The sequence below is a fragment of the Geotrypetes seraphini genome, chromosome 1, assembly GCF_902459505.1.
Source record: "Geotrypetes seraphini chromosome 1, aGeoSer1.1, whole genome shotgun sequence".
NCBI classification, from domain to species: Eukaryota; Metazoa; Chordata; class Amphibia; order Gymnophiona; family Dermophiidae; genus Geotrypetes; species Geotrypetes seraphini.
The window spans coordinates 130,434,640-130,461,660 of NC_047084.1; the positions used below are offsets into that span (position 1 = coordinate 130,434,640).

Here is a 27,021-nt window from a genome sequence, read left to right on the forward strand (position 1 = left end):
TTCCTAGCAAAAACGGTAGCAGAACGAGACTTGGGGGTAATCGTCAGTGAGGACATGAAGTCTGCCAATCAAGTGGAGCAGGCTTCGTCCAAGGCAAGACAAATCATGGGCTGCATACGAAGGGGTTTCGTCAGTCGTAAGGCGGAAGTCATTATGCCATTGTATAGATCCATGGTGAGGCCCCACCTGGAATACTGTGTGCAATTCTGGAGGCCGCATTATCGCAAGGATGTGCTGAGACTGGAGTCGGTGCAGAGAATGGCCACCCGGATGGTCTCGGGACTCAAGGATCTTCCATACGAAGAACGGCTTGACAAATTACAGCTATACTCGCTCGAGGAGCGCAGAGAGAGGGGAGACATGATCGAGATGTTCAAGTATCTTATGGGGTCCCACGACAACAAGAGGGCATCCGTGGAAAATCAGGGGCGGGAAACTGCGAGGTGACACCAGGAAATTCTTTTTCACTGAAAGTGTGGTTGATCGCTGGAACAGTCTTCCACTACAGGTGATTGAGGCCAGCAGCGTGCCTGATTTTAAGGCCAAATGGGATCGGCACATGGGATCTATTCACAGGGCAAAGGTAGGGGAGGGACATTAGGGTGGGCAGACTAGATGGGCCGTGGCCCTTATCTGCCGTCTATTTCTATGTTTCTATGATTTCACCTATCAGCTAAATTCTCAGCTTGTCCATAGAGCTTTGAGCTCCCCAACGTAAAACCTTGACAACTGATTCCTGTCGGGATCAATTCACTAGTTTGTTTCCCAGCTTTACAATGAATTGCATCAGTAACCAGTTATTTTCTAAGAGCATAAGCATTGCCATACTGGGTCAGACTAAAGGTTCCAACAGCGTCCAATCCAGGTCACAAATACCTAGCAAAATCCAACAGGAGTAAAAATACATTGCATGTTGCTTATCTCAGTCATAAGCAGTGGATTGTCCTAAGTCCATCTTAATAATGACTTATGTACTTTTCTTTTAGGAAATTAGCCAACCTTTTCTTAGTTCAAACAATTTTTATTGATGACAACCAAACAATGAATTCACAATGCCAATATTAAATACACATATCCAACCAACAGCATATCATACACAAAACCAACCAGCATCATATCATAGAGGCCAAGTCATCAAAATTTTGTATTTCACTAAAGGCCCCCCCAAATAATCCATCTCCCTCCCCCCAACATGAAACACCCCCAACAGAGTTACATCACCAATCCCCCTTCTCCCCCTGTAAAACCACACTTCAACCACACTCCTTAGTCCCAGATATCACCAGACAATACATTCTAACCCTTCCCCCATCAGCAGTCACCCCCAAACCTTACCCCCCCCTCCCCTGAGATTCAGCAGAGTGTAATGCTCCTAACTAAGAGCCAAAGCTGTACCACGGGCTCTGGGAGACAAAAAGTCCAAATATGTTCCCCAAATCTGAAATCTTTTCGACCGCTGCAAGGCCAAACCTTTAAACCCTGCTAAACTAACTGTTTTTTAACCAGATTTTCTGCCATCCCAGGGTTTAAATACACATTGAGAGAAAAAAATATTTTCTTCAGTTTCTTTTAAACTTAGCTACTTAGTAACTTCATTGCATGTTTCTATATTTCCATATTCTGTAGTACTGAATGCTATAGGTAACGGATAAATTGCCTTTCGGTACTTTAATGGGTCAATACTCCACTGGTCAAGAACAATATCAATATATCTGTTAGTAACTAGTGCTGCCTTCAGGCAATGCTAGCTCTTGTATTTTCTTGCCTTCTTCAATATATTAATTCCAAATGCAGCTTATTTGAAATCAAGAGGAAGAAGATTTAATAAACTTTCCTGAAAGGAAGTTGCAGCATTAGGAAGCTTGGTATCATTAACATTACGAAGGGATACTTAATCTTAGCTTTGAGGCTATAATTGTTAATTGTTCCGGTGAGAGGCAGCAGTGTTACTACAAGGGTCATATTTTTTCCATGGTAATTAAGCTCTGGCTGTATGATTGTAGGGCTGGATTTGAAATACTTGATAGCATAAGCTTCTTATTGTCAAATGTGCACCATCTTTCCTGGAAATCATTGTAAAGTGGTTGCCAGAACAGAGCACTAAATAAGTCAGATGGTTATTTTAAATAAACAGCTGCTAGGATGGTTGCTTTCTAAAATTTAGTTTAATTTAATGTAAAATAGGATTTTTATCTCACTTCAACATTTCTTAAAAAAATATTTATTCATTTTCAAGTCTTACAACAAGTGTATAATAATCAATCAGAAAATTTTTTAAACAAATCACTTGACAATCTTACTTATAATCCTTAAAATATATAAATATAAAAGAATCCCTTCCCACCCACCCATTTATTAATAATAAAACAATTAGCAATAATTATCTTTCCCAATCCCTCCCCCCCCTATACCTTATCTAATACCAAGGTGTTTAAGATCTCTGATAATTAGAATAAGTAATCAATGGCCTCCAAATCTTTTTAAACTTATGATAATTTCCTTGTTGCATGGCAAGCACCCTCTCCATTTTGTAAATATGACATACTGAATTCCACCAAAAGGTATAATTAAGTTTAGTATAATCTTTCCAGTTTCCAGTAATCTGTTGCATGGCAACCCCTGTCAATATTAATAAATTGGTGGTCTCTGTTTCCGTGCCAAATTCAATTTTCGAACATGGAGGCAAGGAAAACACTGAGGCAAGGAACATACCGGCGACTCCCACCCTCACTCACCAACCACTGCCCTTCATCTTCAAAGCAGCCTGCTGAGGAATAGCGGCTGGCTGTAGCAAACCTCGCAGGCTGCTCTCCACCTCGGTAGCACATTGCCTTTGACGCATGGGATCATGTCAGAGGGAATGTGCTACCAAGATGGAGAGCGGCCTGCGAAGTTTGCTACAGCCAGCTGCGATCCTCAGGTTGCTTTGAAGAGGAACAGGCCAGAAGCCACCAGGAAGCCGGGATAGAGGGAGGGTAAGAACGGGAACAATACAGGAAAGCAGGGGTCCAGGGCGAGAGGGAAAGGGGGCTGCTTTGGGGGGAGGGGGTGTGCTGGGGGCAGACAGTAATCATGCTTTGCTTTGGGAGGGGGGAACAGAAGTGGGCCACAGAGCAGGCAGGTATGGCACCACAGGGGGCCAGGGGGAGAGGGAAAGGGGGCTGCTTTGGGGGGAGGGGTGTGCTGGGGGCAGACAGCAATCATGCTTTGCTCGGGGGGGGGGAAGAAGGGGGGCCATGGAGCAGGCAGGCATGGCACAACAGGGGGAGAGGGAAAGGAGAATGACAGACAAGGGGGCCAGAGAGACAGACAGAAAGGAAGACAGACACAGCATCCAAGGAGAAAGAGACAAATAAAAAAATGACAGACAGACAGCGGCCAAGGCGAGAGAGAGAAAAAGAAAGACAGACACACACACATCTATCCCAGCACCTGTTAATGTAACGGGCTTAAAGACTAGTAAGTTTATAAATGCCTAATAAAGTCACAGTCTTCAACAGTACCTATAAGGTCAGGGAAGGGACTTTGATATCTGCACACCTTCATTTAGGTGGTAGGCTAGAAATGACAATAAACTAGACTAGGTGGTCAATGATGCCCAGTAGGGTGAACGTGGGAAAATCCACTGGGTTTTTTTCTAGGATAAGCAGCATAAAATCCATTTTACTCTTTTTGGGATCGTACCTGTGACCTAGATTGGCCACTGTTGGAAACAGGATATTGGGCTTGATGAATCTTACAGACCATCCACTCTGCTCATCCATACCAACTATTAATTTTTCCTCTTCTCTAGAGATCTTCTGCTATTGTCCCATGCCTGCTTAAATTACGATGTGGTTCATCTCCACAATCTCTTGCTGGGAGGTCATTCCATGTATTTTTGTCTGTGTTGGTGGGATGCTGGAATCGCACTTGAACCGCAAGGTAACGGCGGAATAGAAATCACTAATGTAATGTAATAATCAGGGATATGAATGGATCTGAACTGCACTTTTATGAGGTACAGTAGAAAGAAGTCAAAAAGGGCATCCACATTGCACAACTGTACTGTAATTAGGTGCTTTTATTCCATATCTGCGCTCATATACATTCAACTTTTTTTAAATTTACATGTAGAACTCTTAGGCAATAAACAAAAGCTTTTTATCTGTGGCTACAGAAGTTTTTAAAAACAGATTTGCCCAGCTCCTGCCTTCAGTCAGGTAAATCTGCAAACAACATTATCATTCCAACGGAGAAAAATCTTTCCAATCCAGGATTTCCTGCTGTTACTGGTTTGCAGGCATCAAATCACAGAAGCGTAGTAGCCATGAGTGGGCCCGATTGTGCACAGGCCCATCTACTTTGTGTTTAGACCCACTTAGCAGTGGCGCTCCCCAAGCCCTGCCAGCTGAAGTCTCCTAGCATCCCTCTCTCCCCTCCTCTGCAGGCTTTCCGGTCTCTCTCCATCCCCTAACCCAAGAGCTGCCAGGATGGCTATCCTCTTAAGTGAGAGTTTTATGGCCAGCCCCTATCCTGCCCCACAACTTCTCCCAGTCCCACCCACAGCGGCTCCCGCAGTAGCCTCTCCTTCCAGCAAGTAGCCTCAGCCTTCCTAAATGTGACACACAAACTACAGTGGAGAGCTTTACAGATATTGGTATGCAACTTTATTCTTCAATCATGAAAACCTTTGCCATGACTCGACACGCACATGTTTCAGCCTCAGGAACCTTATTGCTAATATGATACCATTTGTACAGTGTAGCTGTTATATATAGAATTACTCATAAATTATGTACAGTTATTTTTAAAACCTTATATAATAAGACCCCAGCATTTTTATTTAGATTACTTATCCCTTATTCTGCAAAGAGAACCTTACGATCAAGCGAACAAAATCTTTTATCTATTCCCTCCCTAAAAATCATTAATACAAGGAGACAATTTATTTTCTCCTGTACAGCACCGCAGACATGGAACGCCCTCCCTATGTTTTTGCGGGAGGAGAAAGAGTTTGTAAAATTTTAAAACGAGTTAAAAACTTTCCTTTTTAGAGATGCATTTGCAGATTAATCTTTTAACTAATTGCTTTGCTTATTTTATTCCCCCTTAATGTCTTATTATCCTTTTGTATTTTCCTTTGATGTCTCCACTTTTCTTTATAAATTGTATTTCATCCCTCCTTACCTTGTGTTTAACATTGTAAATTTTTAGTACAATAAGTTTATTTATTAATTGTATGGACTGTTTTGTTACCCAACATATGTAACTTTTTAAGTGTACACCACTTAGAAACTTGGTTTAAGCGGTTAATCAAGCCATTTAATAAACTTGAAACTTGAACAAGTGGGAAGCCTCTTCAGAGTCCTTGTGGTATACTTTATACACACGAATGAGAATATTACATTATCCTCTCTACACACACAAATAAAGCTTTGCTTAGCGAGGATAGTGTAATATTCGTGTGTGTAGAGAATATCGAACTGAATTTATTTTATTTAATTATTTATATACCGCTTTTATCCTAAGTGGTTTACATTCAGGTGCTTTTATCATATTTCCCTATATGTCCTGGTGGGCTCAAACTCTTATCTAGTGTATCTGGGGCAATGAGGGGATTAAGTAACTTGCCCAGGGTCACAAGGAGCAGCGAGGGATTTGAACCCACAACCTCAGGGTACTAAGGCTGTAGTTCTAACCACTGCGCTACACCCTCCCACACAAGGACTCTGAGGAGGCTTCCCATTTGTTGTTAGCTACACATACAAACTGTATCATAATAGCAATAAGGCTCCTGAGACAGGCCATATTGGCCAAAACACGTGCGTGTCGAGCCATCGCAGAGGTTTTCATGATTGAAGAATATAAAGTTGCACACCATTATCTGTAAAGCTCTCCACTGTGGTTTGTGTCTCTATCTGAATTGTGGAGTTTTTTCCTGGTTTTCCTTCCTAAATGTGACAGCAGGAAATGACATTTTAGGAAGACCTCTCATGCTACAGCTGGAAGGAATGGCAGTTCAGTGGGAGTGAGGGAGATGATCTACAAAAGCAGGATTCTCACACTGAATTTAGGAAACCTGGCAGGTCTACATCCCCCTCATACTTTTAAAAACCCTTCAGTTCTTCACTGTGTAACTCATATCTGCTGCTTGTGCCAGCCCCGATCCTTCTCTTTGATGAAACTTCCTGTTTCCACATAGGTGGGACCAGGTCACAGGGAAGGCTTGGGGCTGGCACAAGTAGCAGGTTTGAGTTGCTGCTTTCTGCTGGTGAAAAACCGAAGGGTTTAAAAAGTATACAGGGGTGGGGGGGTCCTCCAGTCTCGGGATTTAGCTAGGTGCTTGGGACCTGGGTTAGCCACTGTTGAAAACAGGATACTGGGCTTGATGGACCTTCTGTCTGTCCCAGTATGACAGTTCTAAAAATTGGTGGTCAAAGGTTGATGCCCACCCTCTCACCTGTTTCCCAACGTTGTACTTTAAATCTTCAGGGCAGCCACTGTGCAGTGTGATCGAGCAGGCCTGCCCTGGAACCCGTCATTCTACTTATGGGGGCAGACATGCTTGTTGATGCTGCATGGCGGTTGCCCTGAAGATTTAAAGTACAACGTCGGGAGGAGGTTGGAGGTGGAGTTAGGAGCTGGTGCCAGGCCATGCTGCAGGATTCCGCTGGGGTTAGGGTGGAGCTCCTGGGCCCCCCCCAAACCAAAAAGTGTTCCGCTGCCTATGCTCTGTAGAATAGCACTTAGGGCTGGATTCTGTTAATGGTGCTGGCCACATATCAATCACACTTAGGTACCGTTAACAGAGTCACAGCTAGCGGCACCTAAGAAAAAGGCACCGGTAATGAAGACCAGGGTTTTAAAGGCTTCTATTACCAGCACCTACATTTATCTTGAAAATCAGACCTAGTAGCGCCAAAGGTCATCTCCGTCCCTAACCACGTCTACTTTGACCTTAAGCACCACTAGCCACCGTGCTGTGGGCACGATTCCAGCGCCTACCCCGACGACTATTTTTTAAAATTATTTTAAACAACGTAGTCAATTACTGTGAAAATTAAAGCAATTACATTAGGCACCAGTAGGTGTGATCAAGGCACCTAGCCATGCTTAACAGACAGCGCTGTTTATAGAATATGGCCCTGAGTACTGATTTTCCCCCTTGGTAGCCGGCACTGCTCTGATGGAGCCGTAGCACAGATTTATGGGAGTTTCTTGTGTTGTGCTAAACACAGAGGTCTCAAAGCATCACCAGGGCACAATTAGTTCTGTGTGATAGGGGCAGAGTGAGGGCGAGAGGTGCCCCTCCCCTGCCCTTGTCTCGACCCCCATGCACCCTCTTTCCTTTCCTTCCCTTCCCTTACCCCATACCACCACTGTGAGCAAGAAGAACTTCCAACAAGCTTCTCGTGACCCTGTCTCCCTATGTGCGGCACCCAGAAGTGACATCAGCGGGAGAGACGACGCGGTCACGAGGAGCATGGTGAAGTTGTTGCTCACACAGTGAACAACTAGAGGTATGGGGGAAGGGAAGGAGTGACGGAAAGGAGGAGGGGTGCTGGCACCCCCAGTAAGATGGCGCCCGGGCCAGGGGAATGAAAATCTGCTTCCCTTATTTTATTACTCAGCACTCCCTATGTCCTTGGCGAAGGTGACTGCTCTTGAGTGCTTGAGATGATCTGATCTCTCCTTCCCTCTCAAATATAACCTTTAACAGGCTCTGGAGCACATCTGCATTTTCTCCATTTATTCTCCACCTTGGAGGATTAACAAAAAACTACACAGATGGAAGCTGAGCCATAAATAGGCTTGATCTTTTTTTTTTTTTTTTTTTGCTTTTTATTTCATGGTGCTGATTTTGAACCTTCAATTTGTGTGTGTGAGCGTGTTCAGAGAGATCACAAACAGCATCTCTCAGCATGAAGACATCCAACTCTTAGTTCTGAAATAAATTACCTGTCAAATTGCACAGCAGCTCGAGTAATTGAACTAAATTCCTTCCAGCAGTCATCACTCCTCAGTTGGTAGGAAAGCTGAGATGCCTCTGAACTTTAGAAAAGTGGGCAACCGCTGGTCAGGAACATGGGTTTGGTTTGCGGCATAAAATGGGCTATTCCCTGTTTAAAACAGCTAACACAAACTTCATAGAACTCATCAAAACTGCTAAAAAGAATCAAAAAGCACCGAATTAAAAACAGGGGATTGTGTGGATGGGGCTTCCTAGGGGCAGTCTTGCGACTATAGATGCGAGGCCCACATGTCCAGGAATAGAGCGTGGATTTACAAGAAAGATTAGCAGAGGCGAGGACCAAAGCTTTCACTCCTCAGCCTATCACCTCTTAACTTCATGCTATGCCTTCTTATTCCAGAGCTTCCTTTTAAATGAAATTTTGGAGCAGTTGGGATTTCCTCAGCTGGTATTGAGGTAATCCTATAAAAGTTGCTATACTGGGACAAACCAAAGATCCATCAAGTCCTGTATCCTCTTACAAAGCGTTGTGATAATCCAAGCAAGAGAAGCTAATTCAGTCTGTTCAAAATATGGGTACAAGTAACAGATCCCAGAACTCTGATTCTAAGTCCCACAAAACCAAACTCCCTGGAACCTGAAGGTGGACTGGGGCCTGCCTCCTGCAGGGCATAAGCAGATGGGGGGGGGAAGGGTACAGAATACTCTGCCTAATGATCTGGTTTACTAATTTAAATGTTTATGGCTTTTTAAGCTTATCTTATGCTGTTCTCAAGCTGCTTTTTAGAGGTGCGGTTTGTCTTTAAACTTTTATCTGCTACTAGCTGATGCCCCGGCGTTGCAATAACACTGTAAATGGATTCAAATAAAGATACTTTATAGTGGTGAATGAAATTATTTTTTTACAGCTTTATAAAAAGTACAATATTCAAATTATAATGTGAAATATTTGACAAAATGAATACAATACAACTAACACAAAACGTGATTATAAACAACATTTTTAGTTTCACCTCCAGGAGCAAGAACATATAAATTCTTGGGTGAACCCACCCTTGAGCAAGCAACATAGAGTTGACCATGGGAAAAACAGGGGGATCTTAAATCCACTCCACAGTATGTAATAGTCTGTCCCTGTGATTTGTTGATTGTGATAGAGAATGCAAGTCTCACTGGAATTTGCAAGCTCTTAAACTGAAAAGGAAGATGTGTTGCAAGTTTCGTTCAAATCAGGCAAGCCGTTTTTGCGTGATCGCGGCACATACATACATACATCCGATTTTATATATATAGATTGCATGTATTTACCTCCATTTTATCTTAATGCTTGTGTCTACCTTCTTGCCCCTGACAGAGCTAGATTTTGGTGAAATGTGGCCATATTGGCAACTGTTTGTATTTCCTGGGAGCTTTGAAGTACCAGTAATGATGGCTTTTCTTTTCAAGGTCTGCTTCTTTGCCTATGGCCTTCTACCACGACAATCACAGGTCAGGAGACTCATCCCCTTGTTCTAGAACGTTAGAGGTATTGATTTACAAGTCAAAGTTCAGTAATTAAAATCAAAATTAATATGACACAGTCTAGGACTTAGGCAAAATGTATAAAGAACACAACTACACACTAATGTTTAATTTGCTGAGCAAACACACGTTATCCCTACAGGAAATATCCTGTCTATTAAGCATTCCCCTTAACTATCCATGACATCCTGTTTGTCTGTCTTATCTGTTTAGACTGTAAGCTCTTGCAAGCAGGGACTGTCTTCTTCGTGACTGGACAGCACTGCGTACAGCTGGTAGAAACATAGGGTATGACGGCAGAAAAGGGCTAACGGCCCAACAAGCGCTATAGAAATAATTCATAGCAGTACTAGTAGTAGTGTAAAGAGTTTGTCTTTGGGAAGCAGAGCTGAGATTGTGAGAGTGGGGCACAGTGGTCAAAGCTCCAGCCTCAGTACCCTGAGGTTGTGGGTTCAAATCCACACTGCTCCTTGTGACCCTGGGCAAGTCACTTAATCTCCCCATTGCCCCAGGTACATTAGATAGATTGTGAGCCCACCAGGACAGAGAGGAAAAAATGCTCAAATACCTGAATAAACTCATGTAAACCGTTCTGAGCTCTCCCGGGAGAACGGTATAGAAAATTTAATAAATAAATAAGTAAATAATGCCTCATTCCACCAATAAGAGCCAACCTCCTCAGTGATGTCACAATGGCTTGATTGTCCTGTACTCCCCTCTGCCCTCCAACCCAGCCAGCAGATTAACCCTTCCCCTTAATTGTATCCATGACATCCTGTTTGTCTTTGGGAAGCAGAGCTGAGATTGTGATGTCATAATGCCTCATTCCACCAATAAGAGCCAACCTCCTCAGTGATGTCACAATGGCTTGATTGTCCTGTACTCCCCTCTGCCCTCCAACCCAGCCAACAGATTAACCCTTCCCCTCAACTGTATCCATGACATCCTGCTTGTCTTAGGGAAGCAGAGCTGAGATTGTGATGTCATAATGCCTCATTCCACCAATAAGAGCCAACCTCCTCAGTGATGTCACAATGGCTTGATTGTCCTGTACTCCCCTCTGCCCTCCAACCCAGCCAACAGATTAACCCTTCCCCTCAACTGTATCCATGACATCCTGCTTGTCTTAGGGAAGCAGAGCTGAGATTGTGATGTCATAATGCCTCATTCCACCAATAAGAGCCAACCTCCTCAGTGATGTCACAATGGCTCGATTGTCCTGTACTCCCCTCTGCCCTCCAACCCAGCCAGCAGATTAACCCTTCCCCTTAACTATATCCAAGACATCCTGTTTGTCTGTGAGTGCTGGTAGCGCTATAGAAATAATTGTCTTAGAAGTAGTACCTTAAGAGGGATACTAGAGGTTTCTAATTCCCCATGGAGCAGTATACTAGAGCAGAGAATGATACAGAGAAAAATTTTCCCCCATCTCAGCGGGAACTCATTTTCATGCCCCTTCCCAGTGAGTTCTTTTGCAGCCTCTGCTCTGTTCCTGCAAGCTCCGTCCTCATCTGCACAAACCTCAAACACTTTAAAATCATAAGTGTTCGAGGCTTGTGCGGTTAAGGCAGAGCTTACAGAAATGGGACAGCGACAGAACTTGTGGGGACGGGCTGGGGAAAAATTTGTCCCCATGTCATTCTCTATACAGGCACTCCCCAGGTTAAGAACAAGTTTCGTTTTTAAAGCTGAACGTTCTTAAGTCAGATTTCTACGTAACTTGGAACTTGTCGATTTTAACATTCCTGCTGTTTATCTCTGCTCCCAGCTGACATTCCTGAATCTGCTACAGGAGAAGTGTAGGAGTCTATGCCACTGGAAATACTGCTCCGTGAAATCAAATAAAGCTGCAAGTACGAGTTGTTCTTAAGTTGGGTGTCTGTAACTCGGGGACTGCCTGTTCTAGAGCAGTGTTTCCCAAGTCAGTCTTGGAGTGCCCCCTTGCCAGTCAGGTTTTTAGGATATCCACAATGAATATGCTTGAAATTGATTTGCATTCACTGCCTCCTTATATGCAAATGTCTTTCATGCATATTCATTGTGAATATCCTGAAAACCTGACAAGACCTACTTCAGAGCGGTTGATCCCAAATCTCCTGGAGGCTCCCCAAGCAGTCAGGTTTTCAGGATATGTGCTGCGAAATGGCAAATGAGGTTCAACGTGGATAAGTGCAAGGTGATGCATGTCGGTAACAAAAATCATATGCACGAATGCTATACTCGGAGAGAGCCCCCAGGAAAGAGACTTGGGGGTATTTGTAGACAAGTCAATGAAACGGTCCACGCAATGTACGGTGGCGGCAAAAAGAGCAAACAGAATACTAGGAATAATTAAGAAGGGGGTCACGAACAGATCTGAAAAGGTTATCATGCCGTTATACTGGGCCATCTGGATTACTACATCCAACACTGGTCGCCGTACATGAAAAAGGACATAGTACTACTCAAAAGGGTCCAAAGAAGAGTGACAAAAATGGTTAAGGGACTGGGGGAGTTGCCGTACAATGAGAGGCTACAGAAACTGGACCTCTTCTCCCTTGAAAAGAGGAGACACAGAGGGGACGTGATCGAAACATTCAAGATATTGAAGGGAATTGACTTAGTAGAGAAAGAGAGATTGTTCACCCTCTTCAAGGTGACGAGAACGAGAGGGCACTTGCTAAAATTAGAAGGGAATAGATTCTGTACAAACATAAGGAAGTTCTTCACCGAGAGAGTGGTAGAAATCTGGAATGCTCTTCCGGAGGCTGTTATAGGGGAAAGCACCCTCCAGGGATTCAAGAAAAGGTTGGATAAGTTCCTACTGGAACAGAACATACACAGGTAAGGCTAGACTCAAAATAGGGCACTGGTCTTTGACCTAAGGGCTTCAGCGTGAGCTGACTGCTGGGCACAATGGACCACTGGTCTGACCCAGCAGCGACAAATCTTATGTTCTTAAGAATATTCATGAAAGATTTGCATGCATCTTTCTTTTATGCATATTCATTGTGGAAATCATGAAAACCTGACTGGTTCAAGAGCCTCCAGGATAGGTTTGTGAACCATTGTTCTAGAAGATGCTATGCATAGTTTGTTTTGTCTTTTTGGGGGGATAAATATACTAACGCATGGAGACTGAATTAATCCACAGTCAGGTTCACATGATGCTTATTCACCATCTGCTGCCTGGTGTTTGAGGCATAGAGACTATTTTAAGGTTTATATTTATCAGTCCAGTCTCAGGAGTCCCAAAGCTCTGTGTGTTGCACAATGGACCGTGTAAAAGCTTAAGCAAAAGAGATAATATATAGAAACATAGAAATATGATGGCAGATAAGGGCCAAATGGCCCATCCACAGCATCCACGATCTCTCCCTTTAGGCTAAGACTCTACACCTGCATTCTGAGGTCATGGTTATAGAAACATGGAGGTACATAAAGGCCAAATAGCCCATCCAGTCTGTCCATCTCAGCATCCACTATCTCCCCCTCTCTCTATTGGCTAAGGCTCTTAACATTTGCATCTCCTCTTCCTATAGGCTAAGGCTCTTTAAACCTGCATTGTGAGGTCATAGAGCTTTATGGTTAGAGAAACAGAGAAACCTGATGGGAGATAAAGGCCAAGTGGCCCATCCACAGCATCCACTATCTCCTCCTCTTCCTATTGGCTAAGGCTCTTAACATTTGCATCTCCTCTTCCTATAGGCTAAGGCTCTTTACACCTGCATTGTGAGGTCATAGAGCTTTAGAAACATAGATTTCAATCAAATATCACAGCTCTGAATATATGATTAATTAAATTAAATAATTAATTGTGTAAAGTGGTCAGACCCTACAACCAAAACTGTCCAGTGTAATCACCAAACTACGGTTGCTAGTGGGACCATCATTGCATTTACAGTCCCTTTGCCTCCTGATGTTACCATATTACATTCCAATACAGATACCACTGAATAAAGGTAACTTATCTGAAATCGTGATCTGGAGGCCTCTTGTTGGATATAACAGCAACCATAGAGTAAAACCGTGAAAGTGCTGGCGCTCTAAAAGTGCTTATAGAATACTGAGTATAGAAACATGGAGGTAGATAAAGGCCAAAGGGCCCATTCAGTCTGCCCATCTCAGCATCCACTATCATCCTCCTCTCTCTATTGGCTAAGGCTCTTTACATCTGCATTGTGAGGTCATAGAGCTTTATGATTATACACTTCCTCCTCCCCATTCGCAGTTTCGGCAATCGCGATTTCACATATTCGTGATTTTTTGGGGAGGGGGAAAAAAGAAAAAACTCCCACAGTTTAGCCTTTCCCCTGGCGTCACGGCCTTACCTGGTGGTCTAGCAGGCTTTCGGGGTAGGAGCGATCTACACTCCTGCCCCGTGTAGATCGCCAATAGGAAATGGCTGTGGGGAGTTCCTGTCATAGTCTCAAGAGACTACGGGAACTCACGGCAGCTATTTCCTATTGGCGAAAGCAGAAGATATTCACGGTATTTCACCATTCGTGGTCCGGCTCTGCCCCTATCCCCCGCGAATCCGGAGGGAGAAGTGTAGAAACATGGAAGTAGATAAAGGTCAAATGGCCCATCCAGTCTGCCATCTGCAGCATCCACTATCTCCTCTCCCTAAGAGATCTCACAGGCTTGTCCCACGCTTTCTTGAATTCAGACACAGTTTTTGTCATAGAAATATAATGGCGGATAAAGGCCAAATGGCCCAACCACAGTAACTAAATTCATGTTACAAAGTAAATACAAGTATATTAGGAATTTGATTCTATAAGTGTGTTTTAGCACCCAGAAAGCATGCTAATTTCTGAAGGGGTAAAGAGAGACCGAACAGTGTTGATTCAGTCAGGGGACAGAGGCTCAGGGAAATAAAGTGATTTATTGAAAATCACACAGAAAATAGATTATAAGCTCTCTCAAGTAGAGACTGTCTCCTGTGTGTTAATCCACAGCACTGTAGTAGTATCAGAATAGATGGCAGGGCTGGGAATAGGTAGACTGGAATAAACTCACAGGTTTGGCTGTGGCTAAGTGAAATGAAGCATGTAATTGCATATCTGGAGCACAGAAAACCATTATCCTCATTATCAATTAGGACAGGAACTGCTAAGGGGCGAGAGATTAATTAACTCTGATGATCCAGAAGTTACCAGTATAATAGAACACCAAAGAAAAGTAATTGTCTGCTGAGATTCATAAGAAACCATATTAGTCAACTAGTTGGGGGGGCTACACGTCTGTAAACAGATTTTTGAAAAAAATCTAAATCAGGGGTGCCCACACTTTTTGGGCTTCCGAGCTACTTTTAAAAATGACCAAGTCAAAATGATCTACCAATAATAAAATATTTTAAAAAACCACAAAACACACTGCAAGACAGAGAAAATGTTAATTATCATTCCTATTCTGGTTTTTTTTCAAAGAGGTCAAGGCAGATGACTCTATGCAATGTCACCTCAGTAACAACCATACAAAAATAGACAAATATAGCCCCTCCCTTTTTACTAAACCACAATAGTTTTTAGCGCAGGGAGCTGCGCTGAATGCCCTGTGCTGCTCTCGACACTTATAGGCTCCCTGCGCTAAAAACCGCTATTGCAGTTTAGTAAAAGGGAGCCCTAGTGCAAAATATAGACAGCAGATATAAATTCTCAAAATGGACACATTTTGATCACTAAATTGAAAATAAAATCATTTTTCCTACCTTTGTTGTCTGGTGATTTCATGAGTCTCTGGTTGCACTTTCGTTTTCTGACTGTGCATCCAATATTTCTTCCCTTCTTTTAGCCTCCTGTATGTTTCCTCTCCTCCGCACCTCATTCCCTCCCCCAACTTTTTCTTTCTTTTTCCCTGCCCCCTTCTTTCTGTCTCCCTACCTTCCTTTCTTTCTCTCCATACCCCTTCTTTCTGTTCCCCCTTTCTTCCCCTTTCATTCCGTTTCCCTTCTTTCTTTGTCTCCCTGCCCCCTTCTTTCTATTTCCCTACCTGCCCCCTTTCTTTCTCCCTGACCTCCCCCAAGCCACTAAGTTTGCTGCCGTCATCAGGGAACAGGCCCCCAAAGCAACCGCTGCCATCCCTGCAGAAGCATCGCGCTGACCAGCATTCCACTCCCCGATGTCAATTCTGACATCAGAGAGGAAGTTCCGGGCCAGCCAGGCAGCGATTAGCTGGCCCAGAACTTCCTCTCTGATGTCAGCATTGACCTCGGGGAGAGGAATGCTGGTCGGTCCGTCGCTTCTGCAGGGAGAGCTTGGGGTGGCGGTGGGGATGTCGGGGAGAGGAAGGATGATCGGCCTGGTATATCGGGACAGCAACACAAGTCTATCACAGAGCCCGGGATATTTCTCCGCGATTGACTCGCGTTGCCTTCCCGATCTACCAGTCAATTGTGATCGACATATTGGGTACCCCTGATCTATGTAGTCATATTTCAAAGTCACAAAAATGTAATGAAATATGGTAGGTATCACACAATGGCTCAAATATGGCTGAAAGGTAGAAAACGCACTTGTTTATAATCAGAAATGGCTCCTTTCATACATGGTTTAATTCTAATATGCTCCCAGTTCCTGTGAAAATTAAATTTAAAAAAATCACTGAAGCCCTATGAATAATTTTTCTGCATTGTTTAGAAAATTAACCCCCTCTGTTATCAAGTTGCGCTAGAGGGTTTTGGCGCGAGCTGATGAGATAAGTGCTTTGATGCTCAGGAATTCTATGAGTGTCGGAGCATTTACTGTGACTGCCAGCACTAAAAAATCTAGTACAGTTTGATAAAAAACAGCCTAGCTGAGGCAGGTTGCACTATATGTTACTAAGGACCATAATAAAGTTGGTGTTGACACCTGGCATCCCTAAAGAGTTGTTCCTGAACTGTTTTGATTTTCGATCAGGTGGCTAAAGTGGCTGTCAAGAGTACAGAAGTAGCCTAATTGTTAGTGCAGTGGCCTGAGAACCGGGTTTGATTCCCACTGCAGCTCGTTGTAACTTTGGGCAAGCCACTTAATTCTCCATTGCCCCAGGTATAAAATAAATACCCACATATGGATCTTCGCCACCTGCCTGAGGGTGAATATCCTCACTGCCTGCCTAAAGGTATAGGCCAAGAACTCCTCTCTTAGTCGTTCCTTGCCTGAGAGTCCTAGCAAGAGCCTCCCTTAACTATCAGTGTGAGGTCAATTTTCGGTTAAACAAACCAATCCTTCCTGGTTAGTAGTCAAGGAAAAGCAGATTCCTCTCCCCCTTTTGGGTTCATATACAAGTCTCTAGGAGTCTATTTTCCATTTCCTATAACTCTTTTGGAATCTACCTTAAACCGCAAGGTAATGGCAGAATAGAAATCTCTAATGTAATGTAATAAAGAGTTTTACCTCATGCAAAATTGTCATTTCTTTAACAAGACATTAACTATTTTTTTCTGAGGCCCTCCAAGTACCTACAAATCAAAAATGTGGCTCTGCAAAGGGTTTGAGTTTGAATCCACTGTTTATACCAATCATATTCTAATTAGAGATCCTGTGTTCTTCCCATGCTTTCTTGAATTGTCACCGTTTTCCTCTCCACCACGTCCCTCGGGAGGACGTTCCAGGCATCCACCACCCTCTCTGTGAAAAAGAATTTCCTAACATTACTCCTAGGTCTACCAACCCTCAGCCTCGATTAATGCTGTCTAGTTTTACCAATTTCCCTTCCCTGGAAAAGATTTAGTTCTATATTAATGTTTATGCTTAATAATTATTTATATATCGCCTATCAATGTAAATTTACATTCAGGTAGTCAAGCATTTCAAGTATTTAAATGTCTGTATCATATCATCCCTGTCCCTCTTTCCCTCTCAAGTAGACATGTTGAGGTCTTCCAGTCTCTTCATGTACTTCTTTTGGCGCAAACCTCCTACTATTTTCATTGCCTTCCTCTGTTCCACTTCAAGTCTTCTTTATATTTTCTACAAACCGCTTAGAACCTAACGGATGTAGCGGTATATAAGAAATAAATTACATTACATTACATTACATTCTTATATCCTTAGCCGGATAAACCAAAACTGAATACAATACTCTAAGTGGGGCCTCACCAACAACCTGTACAGGGGCATCAACACCTCCTATCTTCTGCTGGTTACCCCTCTCTCTATACAGCCATTGCCTTATCACATTGTTTCATTGCCTTCAAATCCTCAGACACTATTACTCCAAGGTCTCTCTCCCTGTCCGCACATATTAGCCTCTTGCCTCCCAGCACATACATCTCCCTCAGATTTTTTTCTCCCCAAATGCACCACTCTGCACTACTTTGCAATGAATTTTAGTTGCCAGACATTAGACCATTCTTCCAACTTTCGCAGATCCTTTTTCATATTTTCCACTCACTCCAGGGGGTCCACTCTGTTACAAATCTTGGTATCATTCACAAAAAGGCAAACCTTACCATCTAACCCAGGGGTGTCCAACCTTTTGGCTTCCCTGGGCCGCATTGGCTGAAAAAAAATTTTCTGGGGGCCGCACAAACATGCAAACACTGCAGCAAGACAGAGAAGGGAGCCGGCAAGATAGTAAACACCCGGGGACACCAGAGGAAAACACTGCATCGCCCTTGACCGGGGCCGCACAAAATACTTCACGGGGCCGCAGGTTGGACACCCCTGGTCTAACCCTTCGGCAATGTTGTTCAGAAACATATTGAATAGAATCGGCCCCAGCACCGATCCTTGAGGCACTCCACTACTCACTTTTCCTTCCTCCAATCAAGCCTTAAGCCTTTGAAAGGACAATAATGAAACACTTCTACAGAGGGATTAAGGGATTTTTCCTCACCAACCCTACAATAGTGTCACTGGGCAGCAGGGGACATTAGAAGAATGTGGGGAACTACCAATCCCAAAATGAAATGAGCTTTTGCAGCTCAGACATTGAAGAATATAACCCTACTGAGTCAGAGGGGCAGGACTCAGGCAGGTAGGAGTATCTATGCCCCAAAATGGAATCATTCAGGAAGGTCCCTGAGAGAGGAGGTCCTGAGGAAGAGACTTCCACTAGAGAACCCTTCTCTAGCTGCGGGTTGAGGAGTACCCTGGGAAGCAAAGTGATTTTTATGAGACTGTGAGAGAGAGAACACTTCCCTAGTTATGGAATGAGGAGAAGCCCTAGGAAGTCAAGAAATCTGGCAAGGACTGTTAGAAGAACTGGTACATTTGGTACATGGCTGGTTAAGGTAAGCCAAGCTTGCTATACTGAGGATTGTGGACTATGTGTAGGTCTGGCTGGAACTAGCCCTTGAACCTTGCTTAAGAGATACTGTTTATCCTTGAGCTGAGAAAGGGTTTTGCTTTACCAGAGCATGTGAGATAACAGGCTCAGGTCAGTACTTAATTTTAAAAAACACTATGATACCTGCAAAAGTGTCTAGGCTGTTTGTATGAGTGGGCACAGGGTCCAGGAAAAAACCAAAGACTGGACTTTGCCACATAAGGTGTCAGAGCATTTTTGTCTCTGAAACAAGCGACAACCTAAAAGCCTCCAGAGATTTGGACTTCACCTCAAGGCAGAGACCTGAAGATAGGGCTACCATTTGGCTCCAGAAAAATGAGGACATATTGAGAAATCCAGGTTTTACTTCCATTGAAAGTAATGGAAGTAAATCCCGGATGTCCCAATCTGTCCTTTTTCTGGAGCCATATGGTAACCTTACCTGAAGAAGTTTAGTCAGTGCTGGATAAGCAGGATTTTTTTTTCTCTGTGAACTTAAGCTATAAACACACAGAATACTGATAGGCTTCATTAAGCTGCTGTATGCACCTGACCTGCAGGCACAGCATGTGTGTGCATTTCAGCTGTGAGAGTAGGCTAGAAAACTACCCTAATTAATCACAGTGATTGCAGCTGTAGAGAAGCTGTCAAAGAAGTTGGTTTAAGAGGAAAATAAAAAAGGGGAAACTTTCTTGTGAAAGTAGAATTTTTGCTGCTGAAACCAGAGCAAGCCAGGAAAACTGGTGCAGACTGCCAAGTGGAGCAGGAGCTAGGAGTCCTGATAAAATGCAGCCCCTGAATGGCTCCAAGCCGTAGGGAAGGATAAAAGTTGTGCTGCTGCATTGACAGCCAAAGCAGTTAGAAAATCCTGGACTGGAGTAGTTGTTTAAAAGTCAATAGTCCAGGATATACTAGTGGAAAACCAATCTGTTGGGAAAGTAAAACAGACTCTAATATGGGAGTGGGGGACCAGGAATGGCAAGAAACCTGGTTAATCCTTCAGCAGTGTCCTGTTAATGCAGAGGACTACTAACCCTGGGAGTAGGGCACAGTTAAGGAACAGGAATAGGCCAAAAAAAGGGCCATGAAATGGTTATGGGGAGTGACTGACAAGCAAACACCTGGGGTAGCCAAGGCAGTATATCAAATTAAAATTAAACTTGAAACTCTTGTCACCTCATGCTTAGACTACTGCAACGTACTTCTTTCGGGCCTCATGTGCGCCTGTCTCTCGCCTCTTCAATCCGTTCAAAATGCTGCTGCATGACTCATATTCTGTGAGAGCCGCTATTTTCACATTACCCCTCTCCTCAAGTCACACCATTGGCTCCTCGTCCATTTCCTTTTGCTGACCTACAAGTGCGTTCACTCTGAAGCCCCCCAATATCTCTCCTCACATAGTAACATAGTAGATGACGGCAGATAAAGACCTGAATGGTCCATCCAGTCTGCCCAACCTGATTCAATTTAAATTTTTTTAATTTTTTCTTCTTAGCTATTTCTGGGCAAGAATCCAAAGCTCTACCCGGTACTGTGCTTGGGTTCCAACTGCCGAAATCTCCATTAAAACCTACTCCATCCCATCTAAACCCTCCCAGCCATTGAAGCCCTCCACAGCCCATCCTACACCAAATGGCCATATACAGACACAGACCATGTCCCCCTGTGTCCCCCTGTGCTCCCCCCGTGATCTCCGCTCATCGGGCAAGCCTCTCTTATCTGTACCCTTCTGTTCCACTGCCAACTCCAGCCTGTATCCCTTCTTTCTTGCAGTGCCGTATGCCTTGAACAGGTTGCCTGAATAAATGCGTTGTGCTCCGTCCCTGGCAGTGTTCAAATCCAAGCTATAGGCCCACTTTTTTGAAACTGCTTTCAACTCTTAACTCCCCCTCACTGCTGTCAGATACCTATACCCACTATAACCTCACCAACCCTGAAATGACCTGTCTAAATTAGATTGTAAGCTCTTCTGAGCAGGGATTGTCTATTATATGTTAAAATTTACAGCGCTGGTGTAATTTGATTTTGTTTGGAATGCATACAAATTGAAGTATTTAGGATTTTTCATGGGTCCAACTTTGGAGGATACAGGGAAACTAAACGAGGATTACATGCTATCCATAATAAAGAACTTAACACTTAAATGGTCCCCATTAAAAATTACCTGGTGGGGACGCTTGGCCATGATTAAAATGATGAGTCAACCCAAAATTAACTATGTATTAAGTATGTTGCCCTTCTTATTACACAAGAATGTATACTGTGTTATTGAAAAAATGTTGAACAAATTCTTGTGGAAAAATAGCCAACCACGGATAGCATTATACAAACTTAAAAATGATAAATCGAACGGTGGAGTCAACTTTCCAGACTTTTTAAAATATCATCAAGCCTTCATAATGCATCAGGGCTCATTATGGCTTCTTAATAAAACTACATCTGACCCCCCTCTTGGCTGTCTCTGGAAAAAATCTTATATGGTACCAACAATCTTGCTTGCATCCTCCTCTTTGAAAAAATATAATTGTACTAGTACTAGTGTTTAAGCCCGTTACATTAACGGGTGATAGAATATATGTCTGTCTCTCTCCCTCCCTCTGTCTTTCTTTCTGTCTGTCTCTCCCTGGCTCTCTTTGTCTGTCTGTCTTTCTGTCTCCCTGCCCCTGTCTTTCTTCCTTTCTTTCTGTATCCCCCCATGTCTATCTTTCTTTCTCCCTCCCTCCCTCCTGCTGTCTGTCTGTCTTTCTTTCTATCTGTCTCTCTCCCTGCCCCCTATGTAGCAGCAGCATTTCTCTCCCCCCCCACTTCCCTGTGCAGCAGCCACAGCAGCATTCCCTCCCCCTCCATTTCCCTGTGCAGCATTTCCCTCCCCCCACTTCCCTGTGCAGCAACCACAGCAGCATTTCCTCCCCCTCCATTTCCCTGTGCAGCATTTCTCTCCCCCCTTCCCTGTGCTTAGCAGCGGTATTTCTCCTCCCCCTCCATGTCCCTGTGCATCAGCAGCAGCATTTTCCCCTACCCCCTTCCCTTCCCATGGTCTGGCCTGCTCCCTTGGTCCCTTGCCACCCCCCCCCCCCTTTTCCTTCCCTTCCCTTGGTCTGGCCGGCTACCTTAGTCCCTTTCTGGAGTTTATTTTTAAGTTTAAAGGTGCCGCGGCGGCTTCTCTCAAAATCCCCGTCTGCGTTGGAAGCCTACTCCGATGCAGGTGCGGCTTGTGAGAGGAGCCACCGCTGCAGCTTTTAACTTAAAAATAAACTTTGGCTGGTAGGGCCGTATATCCTGGATGTAGGACTGCCACTTCGATGGCTTGAGGAGGTGGAGAGCAGGGAGACCTGCGCTTTTCAATTTCTCTGTCGGCCACTGGCACAGCTAAGTGTGCATGCGCACTCCTGGCGGCCATGGACCTACGGATCACGCAGATAGGAGTACGCATGCGCACTTAGCATTTTATTAAAGTAGATTTTCCATTCAACATATAAGGTTCTCTTACATTTTGATAGCATTATGAAAATCAAATGGAAGGACACCACATTGATTTCATTATGGAACAATGACACTTTTAAAATCAATAACATCACCTTGAATTAGCTTATTTGGCAAAAATATGATATCTAGACACTGCAAGATCTTTTATGTAATAATCAATGGTTGGCTTTTGAAGAAGTGCGTGATAAATTTAATCTACCAGCCAATCAATTAAAACTCGTTGTGTGTGCTTCAATTCTGGAACTTCTAAAATTGAAACCAATACCTGATCTCCTTCAAAATATTATTACTATAGTTCCTCTTAAAGGTGTTGCCTCTAAATGGTACACTTTATTAAGACAAACTTCACCTGTGTCTATATCACTAATGATGAGTGCATGGCATTCGGATTTAGACATTTCTGCTGCTGATGAGCTTTGGCAGAAAGTGTGGACCAGAGTATTCAAATCTATTAGATCGGCTCCAGTTCTTCAATCAGTATACTTTCTATTACATCGATCCCACTGGACGCCAATCTATGCTGGTCCTGTGGAAAATTTTAAGGTACTGCCGCACATGTTATACCAATGCTCACATAAAGTCTGGAGCACCATATCCACCATTCTAAATATTAATGAACCCTTACATCTTAAAATGATTATTCTTGGACAACATGGTCTCACATACTCGTTTACTTAACATCTTATTATTCTTGACATCTTGCACTGTTGGAAAGACTTATCTAAGGTAGAATACATTGTATGGTGGAACACGGTATGCATAACCAACAAATTTGAAAGTATAACAGCTGAAAAACATAATTCTATTAGTTCTTTTCTCAAAGTATGGAGACCTGGTCAACGTTATTGTGATTTGGACCATTGACATAAAGTTATCTCAATGTAATACCAATGTGATATTTATCAAATATATTTAGAGTCACTTCTTGTCAGTTAATTAAGTCGCTTGGGATGCTCATTGGGAACTCTCTTCTATTCTTTTCACGTCTACTCTCAGCTGAAATTCTATGTACTGGCCCTGCTGGATTTGGTTGACATGAGACACTGGTTGTATTGACTTATAAATAATACTACCTTCCCACTTATTGACTGTGATACGTACAACTAGTCTGTTTCATGTTTAAGTTATCTTTTGTATATTTGTGTATTTGCATATTTATAATAATTATTTATATACTTTGTATATTTATTTTGAAAAATAAAAATTTTAATTAAAAACATTTACAGCGCTGAATATGCCTTTCAGTGCTATAGAAATAATAAATAGTAGTGGTAGTAATATTGTAATCTTTATTTCTTTTTCGCTATGTTTTTAAAGCTGATTGTGAATCGATCAGATGTCGATGTCGATGGGTGGTATATTAAACAAGAAATAAACGTGGAAGAACCTTGATCCTACGTGTACTTTGAACTGCAGCCCTTCAAGTGTGTGTACTGATCTCTCTTCAGCATAGGAGCCCTGCAAGGGGCATGATCATAACAGTTACGAGACATCCACCTTTCTTTGAATTTCAACTCTGTGGTTCCATGCTAAAATTATACAGGCCCATACTCATTTTGTGCCTCAAATGGGTATATTTGACCTGCTTATTCTAAAAATGGCGCCGGTTTTCTCCTGTTAGCTCTAGTTTTTGAGGTAGAAAACATGTGCCATATACCACTCTTCACTCTACTTGCCCATTAAAAAATCAGGATATTTTAATGTAGTGTTTAAATTAATATCTTTTAAGCATGAATGAAACATTAAAAATGAATAGAAAAGTGTACAAGATGATGCAAACTTTCCAGTCATTCGATACACAAGAAGCTCCTTTTGTAAGACTTCTATGAAGGATCTACCAAGACAATCCTGCATAAGATTCCAACCATAGTAATGTAATGTAATTTATTTCTTATTTACCGCTACATCCGTTAGGTTCTAAGCAGTTACAGAAAATATACATTAAATTATAAGTAAGGAAGGTACTTAGAAAAATTCCCTCACTGTCCCGAAGGCTCACAATCTAACTAAAGTACCTAAAGAGTAATAGAGAAGTACAAAGTACAGATTAAATTAAATTAAACTTTCTAACAAGATTGTATTGAATTAAGTATTTTGGAATGCAGAAGAGAGAAGAGAAAGATATAGATGCATATGGAGGAACTGTTGAACAAGGAATTTTGGAGAGATTAAAATAGTAGAAGTAGAACAAGACAAAAAAACAACTGGCAAAAACAATGAATAAGATTAAAAATAATTAAATAAACTAGAAAAAATAAAAAATAAGAAACATTGACTTCAGTCTAAAGATTCAGCTTCAATTTCAAGTCTCCTTCTCTGTGATGGTTTTCTTTATAAAATCTTTACGACTCACTGCCCTTGCTCCAGTTGCTACCCCGAACGACTGCTCCAAGATGACTGCCATAGACGAGGCATGCGTTGACTGCACAAAAACCACCCGGTACCAATTTTGGTGCTGCAAGATCTATGGAAAACAGGTAATTTCTGCATCCCATCTTCCTTGGTATCTGGCTTCCTTTGTTTTTATGTCTTGGTGAAATCTTTCACCTTGCTCTTCACTTAAGTCACCAAGGTTCTCTGGAAAGCGATCTAAGTGACTGGACATTAACACTCATGTTACAGCCAAGCCTGTTGAAATGAAAGAGCATATCCTCTACTAATTGTGGGTGTAGTTGTCTGCCTTCTTTGTGCCAAGAACGTTTTTCACAACAAGAACAAAGGCACGTGATTCAGTTTCATTCATTGATGCTATGAAATGTGGCTCATTTATAAGTTGTCTGATCTGTGGACCTTTGAAAATTCCTGCCTTCAGGTTTTCCATGGTAAGGCCAAGTAACATATGCACTACGTAATTCAATGCACGAACTGCCTTTATTCAAAGTCTTTACAAATTGTTTCATCAGGCCTAGCTTTATATGTAGTGGTGGAAGTAGGATTCTCTCTCGTGCTACCAAAGGTTCATTGATTACATTTTGTCCTGCAGCCTCCATATATTCCCTTGGAGGCTAGTCTTTTTTTGATCAATGTTCATGTTTGGCTCTACTATCCCAAAGGCATAAATTCAAACATAACTAAGAAACTAGAGCTGATGCGATCTATTCAATGCAATTTTCTGAATCAGTGCCCCATATAGCCCCAGGAACAAGTATAAAAAAAACCCAAGGCACCAATAATTTTTTTTTTTTTTTTGGCCTGTGTTAATTTGTACAACCTGACTTGTATGGGTAGATATAGCCAGTGCAAACTGAAAATCCATGTTGGCCAGCTAACTCAAACTCCTGCCCCAAGAATGACTTCCACGCCATCCTATTTCCATCTGACTACATTTGTACATCTTGCAATTTTGTGCAAACAACTTAGTTGGATGACAAGTGGTGCTACTTACTGATAGGCAATGTTCTTGCTATTTGGCTCATTGGATTAATATTACTATTGTATGACATGTTTACTACATGTAAACATGCTCGTATGTTAGGATTTTTTTTTCAGGTTTTGTATTTCATAGCGTGCCTGGTAGTAGAGAGATTTCTGTTTCAATTGCTAAAATGATACGATTATCAGAATATTTTTTTGTGTGTGGTGGCTTCCATGGAGAAATATTGATCTGCATCTGTTAAGGGCAGGTTGGATTTTTGTGGATTTAGAGAATGTTTAAATTTAACCCTGGATTAAGTGATACTAGTCGATAGTAAAGACTAGGTGGGTGGTGATGGGGATAGGCTGCCCGATATAAACTTTGTATATTCAACAATAGGAAGAATTAGTTGAACAGCTCTAAGACACTGAATGGACTAATTAGCTAAAGAGACATATGATCACGAAACTGTTTTAGTTAACTTTTGGGATTATGATAAACATACCGAGGGCCTCAAAATAGGACCTGGCAGGCTGCAAGTTTGAGACCACTGCTATAGGCTAAAGCTCTTTACACCTGCATTGTGAGGTCATAGAGCTTTATGGTTATGGAAACATGATGGCAGATAAAGGCCAAATGGCCCATCCAGAGCATCCACTATCTCCTCCTCTCCCTATTGGCTAAGGCTCTTAACATTTGCATCTCCTCTTCCTATAGGCTAAGGCTCTTTACACCTGCATTGTGATGTCATAGAACTTTATGGTTATGGAAACATACTAACATGATGGCAGATAAAGGCCAAATGGCCCATCCAGAGCATCCACTATCTCCTCCTCTCCCTATTGGCTAAGGCTCTTAACATTTGCATCTCCTCTTCCTATAGGCTAAGGCTCTTTACACCTGCATTGTGAGGTCATAGAACTTTATGGTTATGGAAACATACTAACATGATGGCAGATAAAGGCCAAATGGCCCATCCAGAGCATCCACTATCTCCTCCTCTCCCTATTGGCTAAGGCTCTTAACATTTGCATCTCCTCTTCCTATAGGCTAAGGCTCTTTACACCTGCATTGTGAGGTCATAGAACTTTATGGTTATGGAAACATACTAACATGATGGCAGATAAAGGCCAAATGGCCCATCCAGAGCATCCACTATCTCCTCCTCTCCCTATTGGCTAAGGCTCTTAACATTTGCATCTCCTCTTCCTATTGGCTAAGGCTCTTAATATTTGCATCTCCTCTTCCTATAGGCCAGTGGTCTTCAACTCAAATCCTTTGTAGGGTTTGTAGGTACTTGGAGGGCCTCAGAAAAAATAGTTAATGTCTTATTAAAGAAATGACAATTTTGCATGAGGTAAAACTCTTTAAAGTTTATAAATCTTTCCTTTTGGTTAAGTCTTATTAATAATAGTGTAATTTATAGCTAGAGACATATGATAAGAAACTGTTTTAGTTGACTTATGGGATT

The 27,021-nt window shown here is 42.5% G+C and overlaps 1 protein-coding gene across 1 annotated transcript in view; it reads left to right on the forward strand.

The window, feature by feature from the left end:
* Positions 1-18,474: 18,474 nt before the first annotated feature.
* TRPC3 (transient receptor potential cation channel subfamily C member 3) overlaps positions 18,475-27,021 on the forward strand; it is a 95,350-nt gene continuing 86,803 nt past the window's right edge. Inside the window, exon 1 of the mRNA XM_033938647.1 lies at positions 18,475-18,674. The gene's annotated coding sequence lies outside the window, so the exon portion shown is untranslated. The remainder of the gene's footprint in view (positions 18,675-27,021) is intronic.